Source organism: Hyperolius riggenbachi, chromosome 1 (genome assembly GCF_040937935.1).
Source record: "Hyperolius riggenbachi isolate aHypRig1 chromosome 1, aHypRig1.pri, whole genome shotgun sequence".
Classification (NCBI taxonomy): domain Eukaryota; kingdom Metazoa; phylum Chordata; class Amphibia; order Anura; family Hyperoliidae; genus Hyperolius; species Hyperolius riggenbachi.
In genome coordinates, this window is record NC_090646.1 from 528,406,748 (window position 1) to 528,433,344 (window position 26,597).

General features: G+C 43.4%; 1 pseudogene; it reads right to left on the reverse strand.

Annotated features, from left to right (window-relative positions):
• LOC137534598 (serine/threonine-protein kinase TAO3-like) overlaps positions 1-26,597 on the reverse strand; it is a 288,974-nt pseudogene that overhangs the window by 200,500 nt on the left and 61,877 nt on the right.

A 26,597-nucleotide genomic window follows, 5' to 3' on the forward strand; every position in this document is an offset into this window, starting at 1 on the left:
AAGGACTTGGGGGGCAGGAGACATCTCCCACGAGTTCTGCACCCTTTGGGAGGAACTCGGAGACCTCCAGAACATCAAACAAGACCTCAGGAACATCATTTTCCAGGTTTTCTAAGAAGGATTCTGAACTATCCATGTTACAGGGCAAAACTGGAACTTTATTTTGTGAACAGGGCAGATGTCCCAGGAATGGTTCCACCATAACCTGAGACTGAACTTCATCATAATTAGTGGGATGTACAGGAATATTTACTGGAACACACACTGACTCCCTAACTTCATTCTCACTGTACCCAGAATTCTGTGTGGCAGTCAAACTAGCTTGTAACTCCAAAACTGCAGAAAAACAGGTGAGTATAGTGGCAATACCTAGACGAGCCTCTAGGGACACTGCAGGGGATTCTAAGCAAGGCCACATTGACTTATCCAGAGTACAGGGTGCAGAATCAGCACTTCCCTCAGAGCAAGAAAGGGGCTCACAAACGTCAGTGTGAAAGGAAAACATGTTTTCATTCATGGTACAGGGCAGGTTCAGAGAAAGCGTCTCTGAACAAGGCAAAGAAGGTTCAGCATCAGATTCGCAAAACCGAAGCGCTGTCTCACTCTTAGATTCAGCTAACAATGTCGAATCCGAGGAATCAGAACGCAAAACCTGCGAATCAAAAATCACTTTAGGTTGTGAAACTGACGCTTCCATAGCGCAAACCTCCGCGATCTGCGGAGCAGACTGTAAGGTGTTCAGGACAGAAACACTGGGGTAACTGTCACCAGGCAACGGGCCCTTACAGGTGTGAACAGGGTGAGACAGAGACTCATCTGCAGAAGAAATAGAGACATCAACAGGATAAACTTTATTAGGCATATTAATTTTACTTTTGACGCTGCATAGTCAAGAAATGTTCCCCATAGCAGGGTCACAGACGGAAGATCTCAAAGATCTGTTTCTAAATGACAAAGGATCCCACACATCCTTGAGGAAACCGGCAGACTCATGCCGATCACAATCTGCAGGAACATCCGAGAAAAAGGCATCTGATCGCACAGATTCAAACTGCACACTGTCAGGAGCGAATCCTTCAGGATTCGCACAGGAATCAACCACAGCGGCACACTCATTCATTTCAGATTGCACAAAGTCAAGACTCTCATGCTTTACCCCAGAAAGGCAGGAACAATCATCCGACAACGATGTCTCTTTATTGGAATCAATTGGTTGGTGTGTGTGCAACTCATCCAAAATAGTCTGCCACACATAAATCACCAGATCCACATCACCCTCGTCACATTCATCGGAATTAATCAAAAGGTACATAGAATCAAGACAATCATTCAAGACATCCTGGCTTTTTGCGATGTAAAAATCGCAAAAAGCTTTCCAATCAAAATCGAATTCCTCCAGCAAGGCCCCAATATCCCAGGAAGCAAATGGGGGTTCAAACAGGCCAGTATCCAGATAATCTCCATATGAGTGGAGTTCAGGAACAAGAACAGATTTTTTAACTGCTTTAATATAGTGTGCAATCCTACATATAGCAGGATCCACATAAGCTTTGGATTGGGGCAAAAAAGCCGGAGACGGAACAACATCATTATAAACATCAATAGGGAGTGTTTTATTCCGATGCTTGCGTTTTTTAGTTTTTCTCTTTTTAGCCACTTTGCATGTCTGCTGTTTAAAACCTGAAGTGGCAACAGACACATTGAACTGATTGTCATACTGAAAAGTTTTGCATGGAAGGGAAAGATCAGCTGACTTATCAGCAGCTACACATTCAATCAGAGCAGGTGGTAAGCCAGGCAGTTTAAACCAGTGAGAGAATATCACTGCAAGCAACTGATACAGATTACCATTCCAAGAATTATTTTTTAGCACATCATATGCCCAGGTGAACAAATAGTCTTTTAAGAGCACATAGGCAAACTGAAGAGCCGACGTAGACGGATCAGTAATCTGAAAGGTGGGATTCAGACAAAACCTCACACATTCAGAAAGAAATTCCTCTTTGGTCTCTGAGTTTAGCCTTTTAAAGCTCTTAAAGACACAGGACCCAAACTCGACAAAATCGTACAAATCGGAAATTCCGTCTACACTGGGGTTTTGGGTTGGGCTGGTCATACTGTAACGATTGTGGAACTTTCTCCGTGAGCAGCGCACAACGCGTGCGCTGACACGGCGGAAATCCTTCACAAGCGTGTAATTGCAGGAACCCAGCAAAGGGTGCTACGCACCCGTAGAGGGAAATTCCTGTCGGCAGATGGCGCTGAGGAGTGCAGAGGAACCAATCCTCTGTACCTCCACAAATGCCAGACAGGAATTGTACGAAGCGCAGAAGGCAATCGCAAGGGAAGCGATTGCGAATGAGAACGAGCAAAGGGACAGGTTGTATGTGTGTGCGCCAATCTAGTCGCCACCCCGCGACAGCGCACACACAACAGCAGATACGAAACAGAAACGCAACCGCAAGAAAGGCGATTGCCAAAAGTGACACAAGGCAGATCAGAACAGAATACGAGGATAGCAAAGGCACAGCAAATCATACAATGAGGAGATACGGAAAAAAAACGCTAACTGAACGCGAACACCGCACTCATTCGCAACAGTGCATGCGTTCATGCGCGGTCTCCACGTGATAAGCACAATAGAGACAAGCACGCCTAACTAACCATCAACAGACAAACATGTAACAGAGGACGCGAGCGCTTGTTTAACGGTTACCTCACCGTGCCTCCAGCAAGCGTTCGTAGCTGACAAGACAGACACACGAAAACCGGGACAAGCGAGAGATAGGATCCACAGCACTAGCGAAAGTGGCTAGCGCGATCCAGGTACAGAGTAGCAGAACAGAAGGATCCACAGCACTAGCGGAAAGTGGCCAGCGCGATCCAAGGAGACAGAACAGAAGGATACACAGCGCTAGCGCAAGATGCTAGTGCGATCCAAGTGAGACAGATCAGAAGAGATAGCTGGTAGCAACCGCTGTACCAGCTATACTCCAAGAACAAAGATCAGAACCATTTCCTGTCGACCACCGCTGGGACAGGACAATCGCAACAGAACAAACAAACAGATAAGCAATCCTAACTGCACTAAGGAAACCTGCCTAGTGCAGTTTTCCAGAAATTACTCTAAGCTGATCTTCAAACAGAGAGTAAGGCTGACACCCCTCCAGGAGTGTTACACAGGACTAAATCCTTATGATCCGCCAAGCATTGTGGGAAACACATAGTACTTATAGTACACGCCTCCAATGAATGTGGCCAGGCAATTTGCATGACAACGTATGCAAATTCCTCAGCAAGCACAAGCTGCAAAACTGACAGAAGCTCTTCTTTCCAGAGTCCTGCAGCATGCAAACCTAAACAATGGTCAAAAAGCTGCCTGCCTGCACAGGCAGCTGAGCAGATCATTACATGAGCGCTTGGGTTCCTCTGCATCAGTAATTTCAATTTTCCCATGGGAATGAAAAAAATCTGATTAGCTCTTTGGGCTCCACCCCCTTTTCTGAATTTGAACCTCAGTCACCCAATGACCATCTGCACCAGTTTTGAGGCATCTGCTATTAACAGCCCCCCAGGGACTTAAATATGCACCTTGAATTCAAATCAGATGAAATCTATGCACTAAACCCTAATCTAGATAAATTGAATGCAAACTGATACACATGGATGCACCTAGCCTCAAGTAGACTTACATTTTTGTACAACAGAATGAAATTTGTAGCGCTTCTAAATGGAGGCTGTACCAGAATTGACCAGCTGCATAGATGTGCAGAGCCCAAAACACGAGCAGATTACACAACTTGTATTCAAACCAGATGCAGCAAATGGAAGACATTGGCTTCCAGAAGCAGTTTTGTGCGCAGATTGCTCAGGACTGAACAGTCTGTGCACAAACTGTTTCTGGAAGCTAACGTCCTCTATTTGCTGCACCTGTTTTGAATGCAAGTTGTGTAATCTGCCCATGTTATGGGCTCTGCATATCTATGCAGCTGGTCAGTTCGGGTACAGCCTCCAATTGAAAGCACTGCCAATTTCCTCCCATTGTACAATGACCAGGTTTGTGAGCTTTCGGGTTCCTGGCATCAAAAATATGTGACTGGAAGCAGTTTATCCAGCAAAGAAATCAGATTCACGTTTTGTGGCTCGGACTCCTTTAGTGAATTTGAACCTCAGTGACGACTGTACCAGGTTTGTAGCCTCTGCCGTTAACAGTGTAAGAATGGTAGCCGTTTAAATATTCCTCTTTTTAATAGAGGAATTTTGATTGGCTGTGGTAGGCTCCACCCACTTACCTGAATATTGATTCCAGTCATCCAGTGACCAATTTTTATTTAATTTTACATTTTTTTTTATTAATTTTACATTTAAGCCAGCAACACGAGCGGACGTGTTTGATCTATGCGCCCGAGCTCTGCACGGCTATTACTAAGGTTATCTGTTTTATTGACATGAGGAAGCTGGCTGAGTCCCGTGAAACGCGTTGTCTGCAGTATAACCGTTATTTTAATAAAGACTCCTTTTTCTATCTACGAGAGTCTTCTTAGGAGGTAAGAGACCTCCTTATTTTATTATTTGAGTTTTTTATTACTACTATTAAATTATCTAGTTATTACCAATAACATACCTTTGGGCGCCTCCACCGACGTGATTCACTTGTATTTCTAACACCTCCTGGAGGTCTCTCCTACCTCTGGGCGACACTATCTACCAGGGAACAGGACCATAGGAGAAGAGAGACATCCCAGATCCAGAGGGTCCGGGATACCGAGCGGAGACTGTTATTCTTCTGCACGCATTTACGGTGGTTGCAGGATTGCAACACACCTTTGTGAGTATATATTATTCACAAATTTACATTTTCAATTTATACTAACAATACTGCACCATAAGGGCTCCCGGTCTCACTTTTTCTATAGGTCAAGGATAACCCTCTCCATTGTGAAGGGAGCACCCAAGACCCACACAGACACATCCAGTGACCAAGTGTGCCAAGTTTGAAAACTCTGCAATTAACTGTCTAAGAACAGCTGCAGTTTACATTTTTGCCATGTAAAATGAATGACTGTAATTTGATTGGCTGTTTTATGCTCTGTCCACTTTCTCTAAATTGTTTACCTCAGTCACCAAGTGACTAATATTAGTGCACAGAGGAAGCGACAAGGTTGCGTTAACTGCCATGCTGCGGTCCCCATCAGATCAAGGGCTTGATTCACTAACCGGCGCTAAGCCCTGAAAACGGCGCATCGGTTGCCCCCGAAATGTCGCATCGATGGCCACATTTTAGGCAACAAATTTTTTGACAAATGAAGTGGTTGCTGTTAAGAAAATGTCCTATAGCGGGAAACAAATCAATGAGGTAATAAATGTATTGATATTTTACATACAATTCAGTTCAGACAATGCATAGCATAGCAAAATCGCGATCGCAAACGTCGGGAAATCGCCGGGAAATTTTTAACCTTTTGCTGAATCGCAATCGCTAGCGTTCAACGCGAACGCTAGCGATTGCTAGTGGAAAAGGGTCCTTTATAGGCATGTAGAGTAGGTTTGCCTGTGTAGAAATGTACTCTGCCGCTGTTCCAAAGCAGAAGCTTTAGCCAGGTGGGCCAGCATAGAGACCTCTCCCCGACACAAGACGGTTAATTGTGGCTTAGAAAAAAGCTAGGTAATTCACGGCCAACAATAGCCAGTGCTCAAATTACAGGTGCCCATGTCCTCCACAGTTAGGCATGGATTAATCTCTAGGTTCATGCATGTATGGGCACCCAGCCCGTTCAGAAGCTGTCTCTACCTGCATGTGTCACTTCACTCCATGGAGTGTTCTTTCCCTTCATGCAATTTTGCCCCATGTGGCTGTCTGTCACTATGACTGTGACTTAGTGAAGTGCTGCAGATAATGGCAACTCTGTATAAATGCACAATGATAATATAATAGAGAGACATTAGACTATGACTATGGTAGGGATTAGGTTGCAAGTTCCTGAGAGGACAGTCAGTAACATGTCTGTACTCTATAAAGACCTCTGTGGAAGATATCAGTGCTGTATATATAAAGAATAATGCAGCCATTTTCCATAATAAGGGCCTGAGCCCACTAACACAGTTGTGCGCCTTTCAGCAACACATCAATGTTACAGATGCTGAAAAGCGGACACAACTGCACACAACTGCGTTAGTGAGCTCAGGCCCTAAAAGAGCTATAAATTTACGTCTGGTGGTGTCAACTCATCTCATCTCTTGCTGGATAGGGCCTTGTTCACATCTAGCTAGCGCAGATGGCCATGCTATCCGAATGTAGCGCATACGATCGCACGCCATCTGCGCCACTCCCAGCTGCACTGCTGATCCCATCCATTGACAGTGATGGGATCAGCTCTACGCTTCCGGGCAAAATGCATGCAGCAGTACGCAAGCGCTTCCTAGCGCATCGTACTGCTGCGCAGCGCAGTAGATGTGAACGGTAGAAGGGCTGTCCATGCCCTTCTGCCGTTCCTGCGTTTCAGCACATCATACGCGCTTCCATATCCGCACGGAAGCGCGTATGATGTGAACGAGGCCTAAGTGTACCCCTGGAGGCACTGGGGTAGGGGTCTGGGCACACTGCCATTTTCATCGCTGCTCCTTCATTCTTTTAATCTTATATACAGAACAACAACAATGGTAATTTTTAGTTGGGTTTTTAATTTTTTTATTTTTTTGACTAAATTAAATTTTTACAATTTGTGACATGTTGTATGATGATTAGTGATAATGGCCTATGGCACAGTCATGTAGGAGACATAATGATTAGGTAAGAAAATATGTGGTAAATGAATACAATTTTTGGATCCACCCATGATCTGTTCTGATAACAACCGCTGTCACAGGGCCTCCTATATTTATTCTCACTCACAGGGCCCACTGTTGGCTTTGTCCGCCACTGCCCATTACAATGAGTTCTAAGTACTGTAACAATCACCTATGGTGCAGTGGGTTTTGAATAATACATTTTCTATGTATGTAAGGATACAAAAATGGGGATTAGGAAGAAAGCGGTATAGCCAGGAGGGAGCTATATGGATGCACTCGCACTATTACCAAGGCCGTATTTATAATTTCACTTTTTTCATGTGTTGCTCCCCATTTTCAGCTGCCTCTTTCACATGTAGCAACCAGTTTCATGTTGAGGTGCCCCCTTTGACTGCAGACGCCCAAGGCCTGGGCCTTTGCGGCCTCTCATTGGGCAAAACTGATGAGGCTGTTCAATGTTTTGGACAGCATGTCAATGAGAGAGAACCTCTATTGAGATTCTATTACTTGTCTATGAGCCCAGTTGGCAATTTGCCCTTGATTTCTATGGTGCCATTTGAACCAGGAAGTGAGTATTTTCAACAGACCTCTGTAAAAACCTTCCCCATATTATTTAAAAGTATTTTCCTTGTCTCTTGCTGTTTACAATACATTTGGCAAAGGCTCTTATCCTTTCCCACCATCTCTAATAACAAAATGAAAAAACCTATTTTGCTCATCGTACTACTGTTACTTACTGTTCTGTTTTCCTTCACACAGAAATGGCAGGACATAGTCAAAGAAGTGAAATTCCTGCAGCAGCTGAAACATCCTAACACAATTGATTACAAAGGGTGCTACTTGAAAGAACATACCGCATGGGTAAGTAAGTAAAGCAGCAGCATTTACTGCTGCTATAGCAAAAGTTTCCTCCCTTCTTTAATAGATTTGTAATGTTTAATAAGTTGGTGTACGTTTTTGGCTACAGTAATTACAATTTCCACTTGCAGAGTCTCCATTAGAGGAGCTCAAAGAGAAACCGTGACCAAGAATTGAACTTCATCCCAGTCAGTAGCGGATACCCCATTTTACATGAGAAATCTATTCCTTTTCACAAACAGATCATCAGGGGGCTCTGTATGGCTGATATTGTGGTGAAACCCCTCCCACAGGAGACTGTGAGGATCATTTTCCTGGCAGTTTCCTGCCTGTAAACCTCATTGCATTGTGGGAAATAGCTGTTTACAGCTGTTTCCAACTGCTAAAAAAGCAAGCAGCAGGTACTCCCAGCTACATCACCTGCCAGTAGTAAAAATGTCACCATGTGATAAATGTCAGAATGTAAATCAGGGAGAGGAAAGATTTTTACAATGGGCAAACACTGACTAAATCATTTATACATAATTATTGTAAAAATGAAGCACTTTATTACATAATTTTCACTGGAGTTCCTCTTTAAAGTGTACCAGTAAAATAAAAGTTTTATATACACAGTACCTGGGCCTTCCTCCAGCCCCCTCCGCACGGATCGCTCTCACGCCGTCTTCCTCCGCCTTCTCAGTCTCCCGTTAGCAGCCCCATAAGTTTGCCAAGTCGGGGCCAGTCAGCACATGCACAGTGCGGCTGTGCATGCCCCCTGTCTCGGGCTGCTAACTGGAGATGGACAAGGCGGAGGAAGAGGGTATGGGAGTGATGCATGCGGAGGGAACTGGAGGAAGCCCCAGGTATGTATAAATCTTTTATTTTTCTTCGTCTCAGGGTCACTTGAAATAAATTAAATAAAAAGATGGTTTTGGCTTTAAGGATGCATTGTTCCTAACGTTTGCTCCCCACCCTTGGCCACCTTAGTTAGCAGTCAGGATCCCTTCACTCAGATGTGTAGCAGCAAAACTGGAGCTAAAATCCAGAGCATTTCTTTTCATGCCAGTAAACATCAGGATAATCTATGGATAAAAGTATTAGATGTAGAGGATCAGCGGGACAGCCAGGCAACCGGTATTGCTTAAAAGGAAATTAATATGGCACCATCCATATAACTCTCCCCCCGGGTTCACTTTAAGCTGCACATTCAATTTGCATGCAAGCTGGCATTATTACCATCTCGCTGTCCATCTCTAATTAGTAAAGTCTTGTTTGTTATCTGGGTTTTCTTAGCTGTGCAAAGTACTTTTTTTTCTGTTATTATATTTGTTTGCAGCTGGTAATGGAATACTGCCTGGGATCTGCTTCAGATTTATTAGAGGGTAAGAGGAAGATCTGTTGATTATTGCAATCAGTCTGTTTTTCTACATGTAGAAGATTCCAGTTTCTAAATCTACAGTAATTAATTGAATGTCTAATCAAATTATACCTACATAACTTCCACTAGAGGTGAAATGGAGACGCATAGGATCTATTTATGGATAAAATGGAAGTAATATATTGTCAGATGAATGTTGCTTGCTAGTGAGGGACGCCCCTTAAAGGGAACCAGAGACGAAGCACCCTTGTGTATTTTACCATGTATATCAGTAAGAACATTAGAGAAAACACTTACCATGCTCTCTGTTTCATCCTCACTGCTAAAAGTGTCTGTTATCAGCTGTGATAAGAATCCCGGACTGAGCATTCAGTCTGGCTTTGCAGGGAATAATTATAGCTGAGTCATTATAGCAGAGCCACAAGGGGGCAGGCTTGGGCTTGAAAAGACACCAGAGAAGACAGACTCAGCTATAATCTTTCCTTAGCAAAGCTAGACTGAGCGCTCAGTCGGGGATTCTTATCAGAGGTGATAACAGTCAGATTAAACAGACAACAATTAAACAAAGAGCAGATTAGGTGTTTTCTGTCATGTTCCCACTGATTTATAAGGTAAAATACAAGAGGGTGCTTCATCTCTGGTTTTCTTTAACTTCTTAGCATTGGAAAAAGCGAGTTATGTCGCAATGCACAGTTTTTGTGTTTTTAAGGGATCTTTCACACTAGGAGCTGATCTGGGCGTTTTGACAGATCACTCCTAGGATACGTTTAGAAAGGTAACATGAAAGTCTATTTGACTTTCATGTTACCTTTTACATTAGACAGAGCGTTACGGTGTAACATCCAGCGCCTTTTTGCGGTTTCTCGTCTGGTAAATTAGAACAGCTGCTGCTAATCAGCATCGCACCACAACTTCCTGACGTCACACCGCAGGTCATAACGCGTGCACAAAATCTGGTGCGTGCATGCGTTATCTAATGTGAAAGAGGCCTTAGTGACTCTTCCCGATGCGGTTGTCATTTGCATTCTTTATAATGAATGAAAATCACAATGGGTTTGCATATTTTTGACGGCAAACATGCATTGCAATTCCGCAGTGAACTGCAATGCATGGATGGGGACATCAGACAGTGCAGTCTATGCAGTTCTGATATCCTTGTGGATCTCGTTGCATCGTGTTGCGTCTGAAAACATGAATGAGGGAAGAGGCCTTTGGCTAGGAGCACACTTATCTGAATCGCATGCGTTTTTCCCGCTCAGTGGCAAAACGCACGCGATTAAGAGAAGTGTGCTCCCACTTCTCTTCTAACACTAACCCTACTTAATGAAAGGCCTTCAGGCCGCACTGCAAACCCGCAGCTCTCCTCTTCAGGCAGATTGTTTTTGCAATATATAGCTTTATTTTTCTGCTATTTTTAAATCAGTAGGCAATTATTAAACCATGTACAACATAACTTTTAATTCTCACATATTTCTTGCTTTCACTGATCGTAAACAGTCCTCGTTTAATTTGTAAACCGGCAGTGGTTAGGCGATTTATATACATGACACACTGGGCCAGATTTATCAAAGCATTACCGGCAGTTTTTTCGGTACTTATCAGTTAGCTGGGCGCATCCGGCAGGTGGCGCTGTTGATGTTAATTCCAATCATAATTACTTCACGTCAACGTGTGAATGTAAACCGCCGGATGCGCCCGGCTTAAACAGATCAAGCCGCCGGCTTGCTTCGTCAGTGTCTCGCTCTCCTCCCCCTCTTGCCCTCTCTCGTATGAGCCTTGGGGAGGGGACATGCGTGTCCCCCCAGAGTCGTTCGTCGCGGCATTGCGATGAACGACTCTGGGGGGACACACATGTCCCCTCCCCAGTGTTCTATAGGAGAGAGGGCAAGAGGGGGAGAAGAGCGAGACACGAAGCAAGCCGGCGGCTTGATCTGTTTAAGCCGGGCGCATCCGGCGGTTTACATTCACAGGTTGACGTGAAGTAAATATGATTGGAATTATCATCAACAGCGCCACCTGCCGGATGCGCCCGGCTAACGGATAAGTACCGTTTTTTCTTCTTAATCTATTCTAACCAGCAGGGAGAACAGTTCTGCATGATAATAAGAGCCTTCTTAAATCCTAGGAAGTAGTGGCAATTTAGCATGAATTTCTAGAGCTGCACTACAGTTAAGAAAAGTGCAAATCCATCCCTAAACTGGCACAGATTAAGAAGTGCTCGATAGCAGTTCTACAGATGTAGAACTGCAGGGTAGACATGATTGCAGAGTTCAGGCTAGACATTTGTGTGGTGCCCCTCCCCCTGCTGAATTCCTCCTCAGAGCCTGCTGCTATCAATACAGCAGGTGTGTTGGTTACCTCGGCAACAGCAATTCCCCTCACACACTGCACTTCCAGAGAGACCTTCCTAGCTCCTCCTATTTTACAACAGTTTTAGAAGGAATCTGCACTATGTAGTGATTTTTTAGGCTGTCTGAGACAAGTCTGCACGGATTTAAAAAAAAACCTACTAATATTTTGTCTCAGACACTCTTGATAAATGTCCCCCACTGCATTCTTTCTCAATGTCACCTTTTCTTCCTTGCAGTTCATAAGAAGCCACTTCAGGAAGTGGAAATCTCTGCCATCAATCATGGTGCCTTGCAGGGGCTGGCCTACCTGCACTCTCGCAATATAATTCACAGGTGAGCAGTTTTACCAGGTTACCCAATCCACCACATGTATTCTAATGTACAATGGAATGCCACCCACTTTTTTATGAACAGTTGGTTTTATGATGGTCTGTATTCCTGTTGGAGTGGTTTCCCTCCTTTCCTGTTTGGATACATTTGTCATAGGACAAACTTCTCCCAATATGGACTTTGCAGAGTGCTAAAGGAAAGAACAGGCTGAGTCTCTATCCATCTTCATTCTGATATTTTTTTTTCTATTAATTTGCTTTATTGGAGAGACACAATAAGAAATAACATCAAATTCCTGTTTTTAAAGATGTAGAAGGCAAGAAAAGCATAGGCTGAGGTGTAAGACTCATTTTCTCTGTGAACTGCTAACTCACTGTGAACCACAACTGCTATTTAAAGTTTCTTGGTCGCTTTTTTTTTTATTGAGGGAATTTTTAAAATTGCCATGACATTTGTCCTTTTTGAGCACATTAGGCAGGGAAACATGACATTTCAAAATGGAAATCACAAGAAAATTGCACTGCACTTGGTTTTGTTTGTGCCCGGGAAGTCACACTGCGCGTTTATAGCTGTGGTGCAACCAAGTCAGTGAGGCATACATTGAAAATTTGCCTCATTTCACGGGGTATATATGCGTGAGTTGCCTGGCAACACTCTGTGTGAAGTGCGTTACCGCGCCGGGACCGGCCACACAGTGATGCACCTGCTATCACTGTCCCTGTGTCTGAATGCAGCCTTTTCATTTGACGCACCATGCAGCAAAGCTTTAAGTGTAAATGGGGCCTTTGGTCAATAGGAGTGGAAAAAGAAAGAAAAAAAAAGTGTTCCAGAAATGGAAACGCCACACTTTAATTTACATTGCAGTGCTGGTGTCAACTGGAAAGCCGCATTTCTTCTGAAAACCAAATCAAAGCACATGCAGTGGAAACTGGCTCTAAGTCCTTCCTCTGCCACAGCTATCCGAAAAACAAATTCACTATGGGGCAAGACCTCTTCTGTTCAGCTGACACAAGGGTTACAGTGTCTTGTTAAGGAGGCTGCACAGAAGGTCAGCAGAGTTCATTTTAAGGTCTTTAAAAGGAAAGGTTCTCAATATGGTACACACTTGGCTTTTGTGTGTTGTGTACCTTCCCTGCCCACAAGTTCACGGAAGGTCATCTTGGCATTTAATTCAGCTTACATTTGTTAGCATTACTAATAGCACTATGCAGCATAGATATGTGTATTCTAGCACAGAGCTAAGGCTTCTAAAATACATACTGATTGTTTCTGATAATTTAAAGTGACAATCTTATGTCTCTACAAGTGACCATTATCCAGAGGCGTATCTAGAGGGGTGCAGGCATGGCTCATGCCATGGGTGCCACAGCATCATGGGCGCCATGCCTGCTCCTGTCCTGCGCCACCATGCCTACCCCTTTGCCTCCCAGTCACTCAGACTGTCACTTAAATCAGATTAATTCTGATATCTGGGGAACATGGCTTTTTAACTTATTTATGTAGGGCGCACTTGACTTAGTGTTATAAAAGAGGGCAGAGAGGGAAGAAGAAGAGATATTTCCAAAACAGTAACTTCAGCAATATCACAAGACAAAAAACACAGGGAACCATAACACATGTACGCAAGAAAGGTTGCTGTTTTTAGTTGGGAAGGTAGCTCTGATTGGGGAGGGGGGGGCACAATTTCAGTATTTGCCACAGGCTCTATATTACCCAGATACGCCCCTGCCATTATCCAATGCACCTGTCTGCTGTGTTTGGACATGTTGACTATTTTATGGCCACGGCTGTTGTATTTTGCATTAGGAGTTCAAGGCAAGAATCCCTAACACTGCAGGGTGGCCTCTTGAGTGCGTCCCAGTGGCTGCAGCTCTTGAGCGCTTTGAGTCCAACAGGAGAAAAGCGCTATACAAATCTTTGGATTATTATTATTATTATTCCTTCTCAAAACTTGCTGCTCAACAGGCCGCAATGCATTCAGGTTTGTACAGAGGTTGTTGACAAGCAAAGGTGCCATACACTTGGTCCGTTTTTTCCAATCTGCCGAAGATTAATTCTGCTAAAATGTGCTCCCCCAAGCAGAGTGTTGCAGCGGAGCATGCACTCACCTGTTGGCCGCTCCTGTGTCCTCTCTCCATGGGTCCCAGAGAACGTGTCCTGTGACCTCGTGGAATGTAGCTGGTCATGGAGCATGCGTGCCACCAGGTCATGGCCAGGCCACAGCAGTGATGGATGAGAGCACAGGAGGAGTGTGCTGATGGACAGGTGAGTGTACACTCTGCTGCCAACACTCTGTATGCTCCATTGGGGAGTACATTAGATGAGGGAGACATGGTGGTCCCTTATCAGTTGGTGGCAGCATCACAGATTTTCAATAGATTACAGTATTCAATCTCTCTGATCAAATTTTGATCAGAGCGGGATCTATCTAATGGTCTATTTTGGTGGCAATCTATAGGTGTATGGCTGCCTTATTCCTTTTCATACATATACACAGTCACTTTGCTTCAATCTCCCAGTCAGCTATTGGCTTCCAAGATATCTGAGTTCCTCTAGATTTGGGGCAGTTTATTGCTCAAGATTGAAACCATGTATGTCAATTTCTGTGTGGGGGGTGAATTGATTTGTGATGTGGAGCGAAAGGAAGCAAGTGATCATCTATGGGTGCATAGCATTGCACTGCATTGGCTAGTACAACCCTGGCAACATGCCTGCCAACTTTCTGAGATATGAAAGAGGGACACCTCTAGACATGCCCCCAACATGCCCTTAGTCATGCACACCATGAATAAGTAGTGTGATCCCAGCTGCGCAATCAAGGACGTGTGTCACCGGGCGGCGCCTGCGCAGTGCAAGTAAGATTGGGGGGGGGGGGGACATTAGGCCTTAGAGCATGGCTGCGCAGAACCGGGCTGGCTATCCACATGGCTGCGCAGAGGCGGGCTGGCTTTGCACATGGCTGTGTGGATCTGGCCTGGTTTTGCAATAGCAACTGTCAGGTATTTTCATTGTGTCTTTAAATTATCTATAGTTTTGGCTTGCAACCTATGGAATAATTTAAATTGTGTCGATGAGCTCATACATGTGGTGATTTGCACATGCAACCTGTTTTATTCTTATGAATTTTTAAATTCTCAAATCGCTGTAAATGTGATTACATTTCTAGTGTCAGGCAAACATGGTGAATCCTCCAAAAACACAAATATGTTTGTGAAAGCAGCTCCTTTCTTTGACATTTTCAGCCACTATTTGCAGGAGTGTCATCGCGATGGGATTTTCCCAGGAATTTAATACCTTGCTAGCTAAATAGGAAATAGACTGATAGATATGGTTGCAACCCCCTCTAGTGGAAGCAGATCACTGCAATGTTTAGGGCACATGCGGTTTTGATACAAACACGTTTTTTTCATTGGTTTATGATATAAACATATAATTTATACACTGTAGAATGCTCTCTTAGCGTCCTGATTTAAACTAAACAAGGCTGCCATTATGCTGGAGTCATTTTCAATTACTTTCTTGTGTCTTAAGACAAAAAAAAAATCAATGTTGTCTGGCTTTTGCTGTATCCTCAGTTTTAGCATGTAGACAAAATTTGGACATTATTTTTTTTTATCGATCATCATAAATGGTGAGTTGTGCATTGCGCTATACCATTTCTCATCACTTTTTCTGTTCTTATGGCCAAGTGCTAAATGTTGCACTTTTGAGGCTTCCTTCAGGTGAATGGCTGAACTGCAGGGTAAGTTCTGCATCCTACCTGCTGCTATGAGCACCTTTCGGGCGCAATTAAAATCACCTGAATGCTAGCGTGTGTAATAATAATAGTATTTTTAAAGTGCTTTTCTCCTTAGGGACTCGAAGCGCTGTTACTGGCTAGGCTCGGGAAAAGAGGTGGGTGGCTGCATCCGAAAAGGCCTGTGCACCAAATGTTAAGTGGATTCTGGGAATAACCATATTTGTCTTATATGCAGTGTGGAGGGGCATATAGTTCCCAAATCCGCTATAGTCTTGGGTCCCATGTGGTTGAATGTCAGCAGGCAGATCTATAATATATATATATATATATATATATATATATATATATATATATATATATATATATATATATAGGTTCTCCATTTTACTGGCAACCAGTGAAGAGTTTGCAGTACTGGGGAGATGTGTGAGCTGCAGGAGGCTAGGGGTTTGGCTGCTGCATTTTGTACTAGTTGTAAAGGGAGCAGAGCTTTATCTGGGGATCAGATGAATAAGGCATTGTAGTAGTCCAGTGTAATGGATAGCGGAGATACGGCCGCAGCAGCAAACGGCATGGCGGCTATCTCCGCGTCGCAGACAGCGGTCTCCGCCGCGCGGTTACACGCTGGTGCTTTGCCTGGTCCTTCTATTGTTCATAGACTAAGGGCTACGCGCGCGCGCGCGCGCCGGGCGACAAGACCTTTATGCAACTAGAAGGGCAGTCAGCTGATCAGGCGATCAGCTGACTCCAGCTATGCTCCGGATTGGCTGAGTGACTGGGGCGGCGCTGTGGAGCGCTTGCAGTATATATAGGACAGGTCATTCAGTTGCTCTGCGTCTGCTGTTGCAAATGCTACGTGTTAGCACTCAGACCTGGTCAGATCCCAAAGTGTGCTAGAACCAGCTGGAGCTGGGGATCCACACTTGGCCAGATTCTGTTGATAGCTTAAAGTACTAATTGAATTTTATTATTTGTTATGACCTTCTGCTAGCCTGACTACTCTTCTGTTTACTGTCCTGTACCTTTGCCTATCTGATATAGTTGCCGACTCTGCCTGAAACACTACTCTGATCTAGCTTTCTGTCTTTGTACCGTATCTGTCCGCTCGTTGCCAAACCTGCTTGTCTGACTCTCCTATCCTCACCAGTGAGCCTAGTCACTGGTGAGGGATTCTCTGCCAGTATCACCTGCTTCACTGGTGAATACTAGCTGCAGTACTATCTGAATCACCTGCTCCTTAGGTGATCAGTTGCTGCAATACCTGCTTCTCAGGTGAATAGTCACTACAGTACTATCCTCTCTACCTGCCCCTCAGGTGATAGTGGCTACAGTACAGTCTGAATCACCCATTCCTCGGGTGATCAGTACACTTGTTGTAACATAGTTCCACCCGCTCCTCGGGTGAACTATCTCACTACAGTCTGTATCTCCAGTTTGCTGTAGTTTGTATTCCTGTGTTACATAGATATACTATCTCCCAGCTCCTCTGGGAATAGCGAGTATCTCTATCATTACTGTTGCACCAAACACATACCCTCACATTAGTTGTCCTGGCTATACCAGTATTATTGGTGATTCTGCAGATCACACATAATCGGGTATAGCGTCTGTATTATTGGTGATACTGCAGATCACCAATAATCAGAAATCGGTTCTCGCTGACACCAATCGTTACATCCAGACAGGAGGATACCAATGTATGAACTAGAGCAGGTAGGTCTTCAGCTGGGATAAGAGGTTTAATTTTAGCTATATTTCTCAGATGAAAGAATGAGGATTTGATGACAGCTTATACCTGCTATGTTAGATTTCCATTCAGGATCACCCCCAGGCTTTGCCCAGAGTCTTCTCCCCAGTTGCTAGTTTGAAGTGGAGAGACTTTTGGACTTTATCCATGTATGGATCGAATCCTCGATCAGCTGGTTGAGTTTTGTAATTCCACTGATGGATCTTGTGTGCCGGGCTTGAAGGATAGATACAGTTTGTGTCGTCTGTGTAACAATGGTATCCTAGGCCAAGAATCTGGACTATTTTGATCACTGGGAGCATGTAGACTTGGAAGGGTAATGGTTGTAGCACAGAACCTGTGGGATTCCATAAGCAAGTGGCACTGGGCTAGAGTAGTGGGTACCCAGGCATACTTGCTGAAGCCAGCTAAGAGCAGGACCCCTTAGGCTGCATTATTCCGTCAATCACTGGATTAATATTCCATGATCCACTGTATCAAAAGCTGCAGACAAGTTGACAAGAATCAGAATTGAGAACTTGTAACCCCACTTTTGTCAAAGTTTGACATGCAGTGGCGTTACCTAATGTCAATGTTTAATAGACGGAGGGCAGGTTCAGGCAGATGACCACCATTTACCCCAAATGTTAACCGCTAGGTATCCACTGCGTCGTGAATGGAGGCGTTAATCTCACGTTGTTTACCATCAATTGCTCAAGCGCCACAGTCAACAGAGTTTCTCCAGTCACCATATGCAGCTTCTGGAGTCAGTGGTTTTGTGGTTACATTCTACCCTCTATGGCTCTAATCGCCACAAAAACCGCTTTGGCCAGTAGCAGAAAAGCATTTGTCTGCAAGGAAACTAGCCGCTGTCTGAACCGCCCTGAAGTAGCTGCTAAATTTCTATTTCAAACCTTTCTTTTAATGAAATTAAATGTAAACACAGGTCATAGAAATTCTTTATATGTCACGGATTTAAGGCTTTTGGAAGACTTGTACCTTCTCAGTGTTGTTTTTAATAGCCCTTTTTTTTACAAGTTCATCATTGTTGCTGATTTTATGAACTGAAGCTAAAAAATATTCTGGTCTGCAGCAACATTCAAGTGTTGTTCACACTTAAATTAGTAGTGCACAATAATAATAGTTTGAGGAACAAGTAACAGCAAGCACAGTGAAATTTTCACTGCAGTGTATTAGTGGCATCAGAGGCTGTACTGTTCCTGGCTGCTGGAAAATTGCTGCAAAGTTTGGAAAGATACAAGGAAATTATCAGAGGAAGGAGGTAACGGGTTTTCTATGAGGCTTTGGGGACTTGGGATCGGTCCACACTTGTCCAGTTGCAGATCAGATCCATTTCAAACTGATCATTTTTTCTAAAAACTGATGCAAAACTGAGGTTTTTCAAAATGTTGTCCTTTTGTAGCATACGCTTCCAATCTGTTGAAATGTATGGATATTGGGAATGCTGTAGATGTGATATACTTGGACTTTGCAAAGGCCTTCGACACTGTTCCCCACAAAAGTCTGGTGCAAAAGTTGAGGATACAAGGACTGGGGAAGAGTCTGTGTGCATGGATAGGGAACTGGCTAATGGACAGAAAACAAAGAGTTGTGGTCAATGGATCGTACTCAAAATGGGAGACTGTTAGCAGTGGGGTCCCAAAGGGGTCTGTTCTGGGTCCAATGCTCTTCAATTTATTTATTAATGACCTAGTAGATGCAGTAGTGAGCAATGTTGCTATTTTTGCAGATGATACAAAATTGTGCAGAATCATCAACTCTCAGGAAGATAGTGTCATATTGCAACAGGATCTGGATAGGATGGCTATATGGGCACATACATGGCAGATTAAATTCAACTTTGACAAATGTAAAGTCATGCATTTTGGACGTACTAATGGTCTAGCGCCATACAAAATAAATGGGATACAGTTGGGGACATCAAACTTGGAGAAGGACTTAGGAGTACTCATTGACAACAAGTTAAATAATCGTACTCAATGCCAAGCAGCTGCAGCTAAAGCTAACAAAATTTTGGGACGCATTAAAAGGGAAATAAAAACTTGAGATGCTAGCATAATATTGCCCCTGTTTAACTCTCTAGTAAGGCCACATCTGGAATATGGAATTCAGTTCTGGGCACCACATTACAAAAAAGATATTGCAGTTTTAGAGCAGGTGCAGAGACGAGCAACAAAATTGATACGTGGGATGGAAGGTCTCACTTATCAAGAAAGGTTAGATAAACTGGGTTTATTTAGTCTAGAGAAAAGACGCCTTAGAGGGGATCTAATTAACATGTATAAATACATCAGAGGGCAATATAATAGCTTGGCGGATGAGCTTTTTGTCCCTAGGCCTTCTCAAAGGACTAGAGGACATGATCTGCGCATGGAGGAAAAACGTTTTAGCCATTTATTTAGGAAAGGGTTCTTTACAGTAAGAGTGATTAAGATGTGGAATGCATTGCCACAGGAAGTCGTTATGGAAAACTCTATACCTGCATTTAAAGGGGGCTTAGATGCTTTCCTTGCGTTGAAAGACATCCATGGCTACAATTACTAGGTAATGCCTAATGATGTTGATCCAGGGATTTTATCTGATTGCCATCTGGAGTCGGGAAGGAATTTTTACCTTTAGGGGCCAATTGGACCATGGCTTGTAAGGGTTTTTTCGCCTTCCTCTGGATCAACAGGGATATGTGAGGGAGCAGGCTGGTGTTGTACTTTATACTGGTTGAACTCGATGGACGCATGTCTTTTTTCGACCAAAATAACTGTGTAACTATGTCCTTTCTTCATTGGATAAGAGATGATGTTGAGGGGAGGAGCAGGCAGTAGGCGATCCGTTTTTGCCTCTGTTTTGTGTGCAAAAGTTCTCTGTGTAGATGTAGAGGGAGATTCGTTTTTGTGTAGCCTTTCACTACCCCTCCGTGTATCCAGGGTCCGTATAAAAAACAAAAAATACCCTGAAAATCCGGACTCTCCTTCAGTTTTTCAAAACTGATCCCGCGGATCTGTTTTTTAAAGTTTGTGTGTGAGAAGACGGCCGCTATTTTAAACATTGATATCCATGACTCCGGTTTGGATCTGGGCCAAAAAGCAGGAGCCACGGATACGTTTTTTTAAACATGTGTGAACTGAGGGACTGACTACGGTGTATACAGAAGAATCTCGTTATAGTAGACTCTGATATAGTAAACTTCTGGATATTGTAAACTCAGTCCTCAGGTCCCAGCAAATGCGTCTATAAATATACAATGCATGACCAATTCTTATATAGTGAACTATTTCTCATGGTCCCTTGGAGTTTACTATAAAGGGATTCTACTGTATATATTGTGCCCTACAAATGGTTTGATGATAAAAGCCCATGACACGGTTTTAAAATCTTTAGTATGTATTGACAGTCTCTAGGCAACTACTAAAAGTGGAATATTCATTCAAAGAATTATTACAAATGTTTAAGCCAGAATGGCTTTTTCTACTAGGTGATATTTTTACATTATAAATAAATGTCTTTTAAGCCACCAGCAAGCAAGAAAATACTCAGAATAATTGTAGCAGTAAGATTTCACTTGCATTTTTGTACTTTTTCAATTGCAAACGTACATTTTTCATCTTCTGTTTAAAATGATCTCTTAGGAGATAACTTAGGAGGGATAGTGAATTGGATTGGACTCTATAAAGGTCTGATTCCAGTTCTGCCCTGATAGTCATGGATACCATCCACACTCTGCACTTGGTGGGGGAAGGGAAGCTGTTGAGCCCACTGTCTTTCAGCTATCACCCTGAGGCTATGCAGGTTCCATACAGACTTATTGTATTGATCAACCCTATCTGGTCATTTCAAAGGAATCTGTAAAAGAGAAAAATACGGCTGCTGCCATTGCCAATTATTGTTCATTTCCTGGTGGGCCACTTACCTGCAACAAGCAAGCATACTGAACAAGAGTTGTGCCTCCAATGACTGCATGCTTGTTGCAGATCTCACTCACTAGATAGTCAAAAATCAGGACCGTTCCAAATTTTCCTCAAAAACATCTCCCATATTTGTGCCCCAATATTCACACTGAATTGTGATGCACTTGAATTTAAAGAAAACTTAAAGTGGAAAAAAATGCCCATTTAATTATCTGGGGCTTCTTCCAGCCCCTGAAGTCTTCCTGGTTTCTTACCGCCATCCCCACGGAACCGTGCAGCGTGCCTCCTCCAATGCACAGCCATGGCTGGGAGCACTCTGCACTTGCGCAGTAAGCAAACATTGCTACTGTGCATATGCAGGACACTCCAGGTCGCCGGAGCGCCATAGAGGACATGCGCACTCATGCCCAGCTGACTCATCAGTCGGCTGGATTATGGAGGGGGACAGCAGAGGAAGGGCTAAGCACGGATTTATGGCGAGGGAACAGAACCTCAGGGGGCTGGAAGAAGCCCCAGTTAAGTAAATGGGCATTTTTTTTCACTTTAGGTTTACTTTAAGCACACTGACACTGATGCTGCCTGAACTTGAAGAGAAAAGATCCTTAAATTATAGATGAATGTAAATACAGAGGAATGAGGTGATTACTGTGGACTTGACCTATGCAAAATAGGCCCATAGTAGATTTTATAGCGACATACGATTTTACCTTAAGTGAAAGGAGGAGGAGAACGGTTGGTCTGAAAGCCCACTTCTTGTACTGTCTGTGCTAAACTATCTAATTAAATGGTCAACAGTCTATACTACATCTGGGCAGAGTGCCAGACCCATAAGTAATCCCTCACATAGTTTTTATTGATTCATCATGAGATGTGTTTGCAAGTACATTGAACATGGTGGCTAAACAATGAAACCGGTTCCATTTACATCTATAACTGTGAAGTTTTATTACATCTGTGTATCTTTGTTCAGAAGTTTCATTCCCAAATAATATTGTAATTATATTTTTTTGGGGGGAGGGGACTCTAATGTGAAAAGTGTTTGCCAACTTTTCAAGCTAATTGTCTTCCCTGAGGAAGGGCTGTGGAACGGCCTAAATCATGCTAGACTAGAGTACCTTGGTTATGCATTTTGATACATCTGCTATGTTAATGGTCTGTATATAGGATGTAATGAAGGCCCTGGCTGATGATGTAATAGGGGTTTGTGGGTGTATTTTCACAGCATTTGTAATTTTCTGTTGTGTTTGTGTTAATGAGCTGTGTTGTGCTATTCCGACAAGCATATGCGCTACCTTCGGCCATTTCCTTTTGTCCTGAGACCAAATTGCACTCCTACTAGGTACCCTAAAACACACTGTCTCTATAGGTTTGTTATATACTACCCCTCCTCTTGTTTCCCCCCACTCCCTTTATACTTTGTATTCTGTATGTTGTATCGTTTTTGTATTTTGTCACTAATGATGTATATTGTACTGTAAATATGGCTGCCTCTATATCCTCTTGCTTTAGATTCCCTTTAAGAGTAAGGTTTGTGGTGGAGCTACAGAAAATATTAAAACATTACTTGGAAAGGTTCTCTAACTTTCTCCACTCAATTCAAAATATAAGAGCTTTGGCTGGAGTTAAGCTGGGTACCTGTGTTTGCAAGATTGCCTCTGGTTAGTATGTATGTATGTGTGAGTGGTGGAGTAGTATTGCTGTACGACTTTTTACCACTTTACTTGGTGTATGAAACATCCATCTGCTCTCTACCCTGCTCTCCCAGCTGTAACATCAGCTCAGTCACCCCACCTGCCTTTGCTTGTTCCTCCCTCAGATGCATTGGTGTAGATGGAACCACTCTAAGCACAAGGATTGAAGTAATGTTTATATATAGCGCAACAAAACCTTGCAACACTTATTTTGCAGAGGCTCGCAAATGTTATATTGATTTTTTGTGTGTTCTTTTAAAACCCTCTCTAAGCCCTGGGACCCACTAGCAGCCTTTTCTAAGTGCCAGTGTTGTGAAAAGCTCTTGCTAATGTAATGCTATGGGTGATTTTATAAATATCACATCCCTCAAGAGGGATCACACCCATAGCAGTACAATAGCTAGAGCTTTTCATATCACAAGTGCTTAGAAAAGCCCTGCTAGTGGGTTCCAGGCCTAATGTCCATGAAAGTGTAGTCTATCCTGTCCATGTAGGGGGGGGGGGGGGTTCGGGGAGTGTGTCGCCCTATGGCTGCATTATATAGACGATGTGGTAATGGTGTGGAGAGGAGATAGGCAGAGTCTCCACGCCTTTGTGGAACAATTGAATTGTAATCAAAGAAATATTTTTGTAACATATACCTGTGATGATGAAAAGATTATATCCTTTTTGGACCTAAAAATGTTTAAACAGGGCAATAAATTGTTGACACGCACTTATAGGAAAGAGAGTGCGGGCAAAACACTACTGCATGCTTCAAGCCATCACTTGGGGTGTCAGATAAGGTCAGTGCCAACAGGTGAATTTTTGAGGATAAGACGCAACTGCGCCACTGTTGATTTGTTTAAACAAGAGGCATATGCCTTGAAACAAAGATTAAAAGAGAAGGGCTACCCTAATAGGATGATCAAAAAAGCTTATGTTAGAGCCTTGCAAACAGGTAGGTGCGCGGTTAGATTGTTCACAAAATATGGGAGTCATTGGGAACAATTGTTAGCTCTCCTTAATTAAAATTGTGGAATTCTCACTTTGGATCGAGATATAGCAGAAATAGTGGGGACAACACCACACGTGACGGCAAGAAGAAGCAGTAGTCTTAATGACTTGCTGGTAAGAAGTGAGTTTCAAAGAGAGAGAGATACCCCCACGAGGAGAAAGGGGATGTTTAAATGTCAAAATTGCAGATTCTGTAAATATGTGATAGAAGGCGACACCTTCATTGATAAAATACGGGATTATATCTCATGTGCAACAACTAAAGTGATTTACCAACTGATTTGTCCTTGTAACAAAATTTACATAGGAAAGACAGCGAGGGACTTGGGAACATGGATAGGTGAGCATATAAAAAATATTAAGGCTAAAAATATGGATAGTGCAGTGGCACAACGTTTTATGGAATGCCACAATAGTGACCTAAAAGGGATGACATTTAGGGGTATACACAAATTGAATATCAGCCCCAGGAGGGGGGATTTTGATAGGATATTATTGCAGAAAGAATGCATGTGGATCTATAAATGTAAAGCTCTAAAACCAAGGGAATTGAATGTAGATTTTAATTTAGGATTGTTTCTTTAAATCCCCGGGTCGCCAAACCGTCCTTTCTATGGGGGAAAGCGTGAGATAGGCTTCATTTGTGTTTAAGTTGATGTAGTTCTATTTTTTTGTTGTTGTCATTATTAATTTCAATATAGGTACTATGCTGCCCCATGAGGTCACTGTATGGGTTGGGATGGGCCGGGGGGGGGGGGGGTCGGCGTGTTCTCGGGGTCCTACCATGTGGAGTCCCCTCCCTCCGCATTTATAAACATGTCAGTTTAGAGCTAGAAATGTTTTGCCAATTGCTACATAAATTCCATGTGGGAGATGCATACTTAAAATTAGGGATAAGTGTTATGTGAAGGCATATTGTTGTATTGAAAGCGTATAATTATGAATCCAGTAGAGTGAGTACAGCTAAAAGGCCTTTTTACATGAGCTTAACCTCCCTGGCGGTCAATTAAATCTGCCAGGGGGGCAGCGCAGCACTATTTAAATTTTTTTGTAAAATCATGTAGCTAGCCTAGCGCTAGCTACATGACAGCCGCTGAGCAGCGGCACCCCCCCTTCTCATCCGATCGCCTCCGGCGATCAGGCGCATTAGGAAATCCCGTTATAAACGGTATTTCCATGAGGGCTTCCCCCGGCGCGATGACTTCACCGACGCCGTGACGTCAGAGGGAGTCCCGATCCACCCCTCAGCGCTGCCTGGCACTGATTGGCCAGGCAGCGCACAGGGTCTCGGGGGGGCACCCTCTATCACGGCGGGTAACGTCAGCGATCAAAGTGCTAGCTGCGTGTATAAAAAAAAAAAAATGCAAATCGGCCCAGCGGGGCCTGAGAAATCCTCCGCAGCGGCTTACCCCGTGTCCAGCACAGGGTTACCGCTAAGGAGGTTAATAGGATGAATATATATGCATCTATAAAAGCAACCACAAGATGGAGTAGGAGAGCAATTTGCCATTAGTGCTGAAGAAATCAGAGCGAGATTTGATGAAACCCGTCCACTAGTTTGGTCTGTGTGAGCCACCGTACCCAGAAGAGCCACAGGAGAGACGCTAGAGAGGATACCCTGTGTGCAGTTTGGCGTGCACCTCTGCCTTACGGTGAGAGAGTGGGCAGATGTGTGGAAGCCCAAAGCGCACAGCCAGTAAAACCCAAGAGCAGCGGGGACGCCCGCGCTGAGGACAATTCAATTGGGGCAAGACTGTTTGTCGCAGCTATACTGCAATATTAAGCAAGGTGCATGGCCTCCGTGACGGCTTGGGACAGAAAGTGCAATTCATGAAAATAAAGTGGGCGTGGTTTAGCATTACATTTAGGATTAGTTATCTCCTTCACTGCTCTGTTGTTATTCCTGTCAGATCATTGCTGACAGAGAAGATGGAGCCATTTGAAGTGGTTATGTATCAGCTGAGAGTGATTCAAAGGCGCAGAAGGGCAAGAATAAGGTCATACCAATTTGCAAGAAAATGGATTTATTTGCTATAACAGGACATCTGCATGTCTCTTGAATCATCTTGTAAGAGAACACAGGCAGTGCCAGGGTTAACTAAATTGCTAGCTGCACTATATTTTTTTTAGAAAAAGGCTTCTATCAAGCCGCAACTGGTGAAATTGTGGGATTGTCCCAAGCCACTTCCAGAATCCTGGTCCAGGTGTTAAGCCCTATTCAGAATGTTGATACGTAGTGTTCAAAGGACTGCCTTCTACCCACAATTCCATGGGAATCTTATGGCCTTGTGTTAAATTACCACTGTAAAATGTAAATATCGACACGTTACCGAATTATTATCGATATTTTATCGAATTCACACCGAATGTGGAAAAACCTTGATTAATACAACTAGAAATTGATAAATTTCGAATTCGGTAATTTAACAAATTGGAGAACGTTATCTCAAAGACAATGATGAATCGAGGCCAAAATCTGTTAAAGGCCCCTCCCGGGAGCACAGGGAGTGAGTGAAGTATGGTGAGACACACTGCATGTTTTTATTCACAACTGTGAAGTATATGTGAGCAATCTCTGGCCAGATGAATTTTTATATGCATATTTTTGCATGTGCTTTTTCTATGAACTATCTCTGATCAGGACACTAATATTCAGCATCAATCCTATCTAGTCCGACACTGCTAGGAAGACTGTGAACTAATGCGGATACACTGTTTGTGGCACGCTTGCACTGTCAATCTATCAGTCAGGCAGGAAGCTAATAGCCATGAACAATTATAGTCTGCATAGGAAGTTTGATCAGTGCTGTGCAATAGTGCATATAGTAATAATC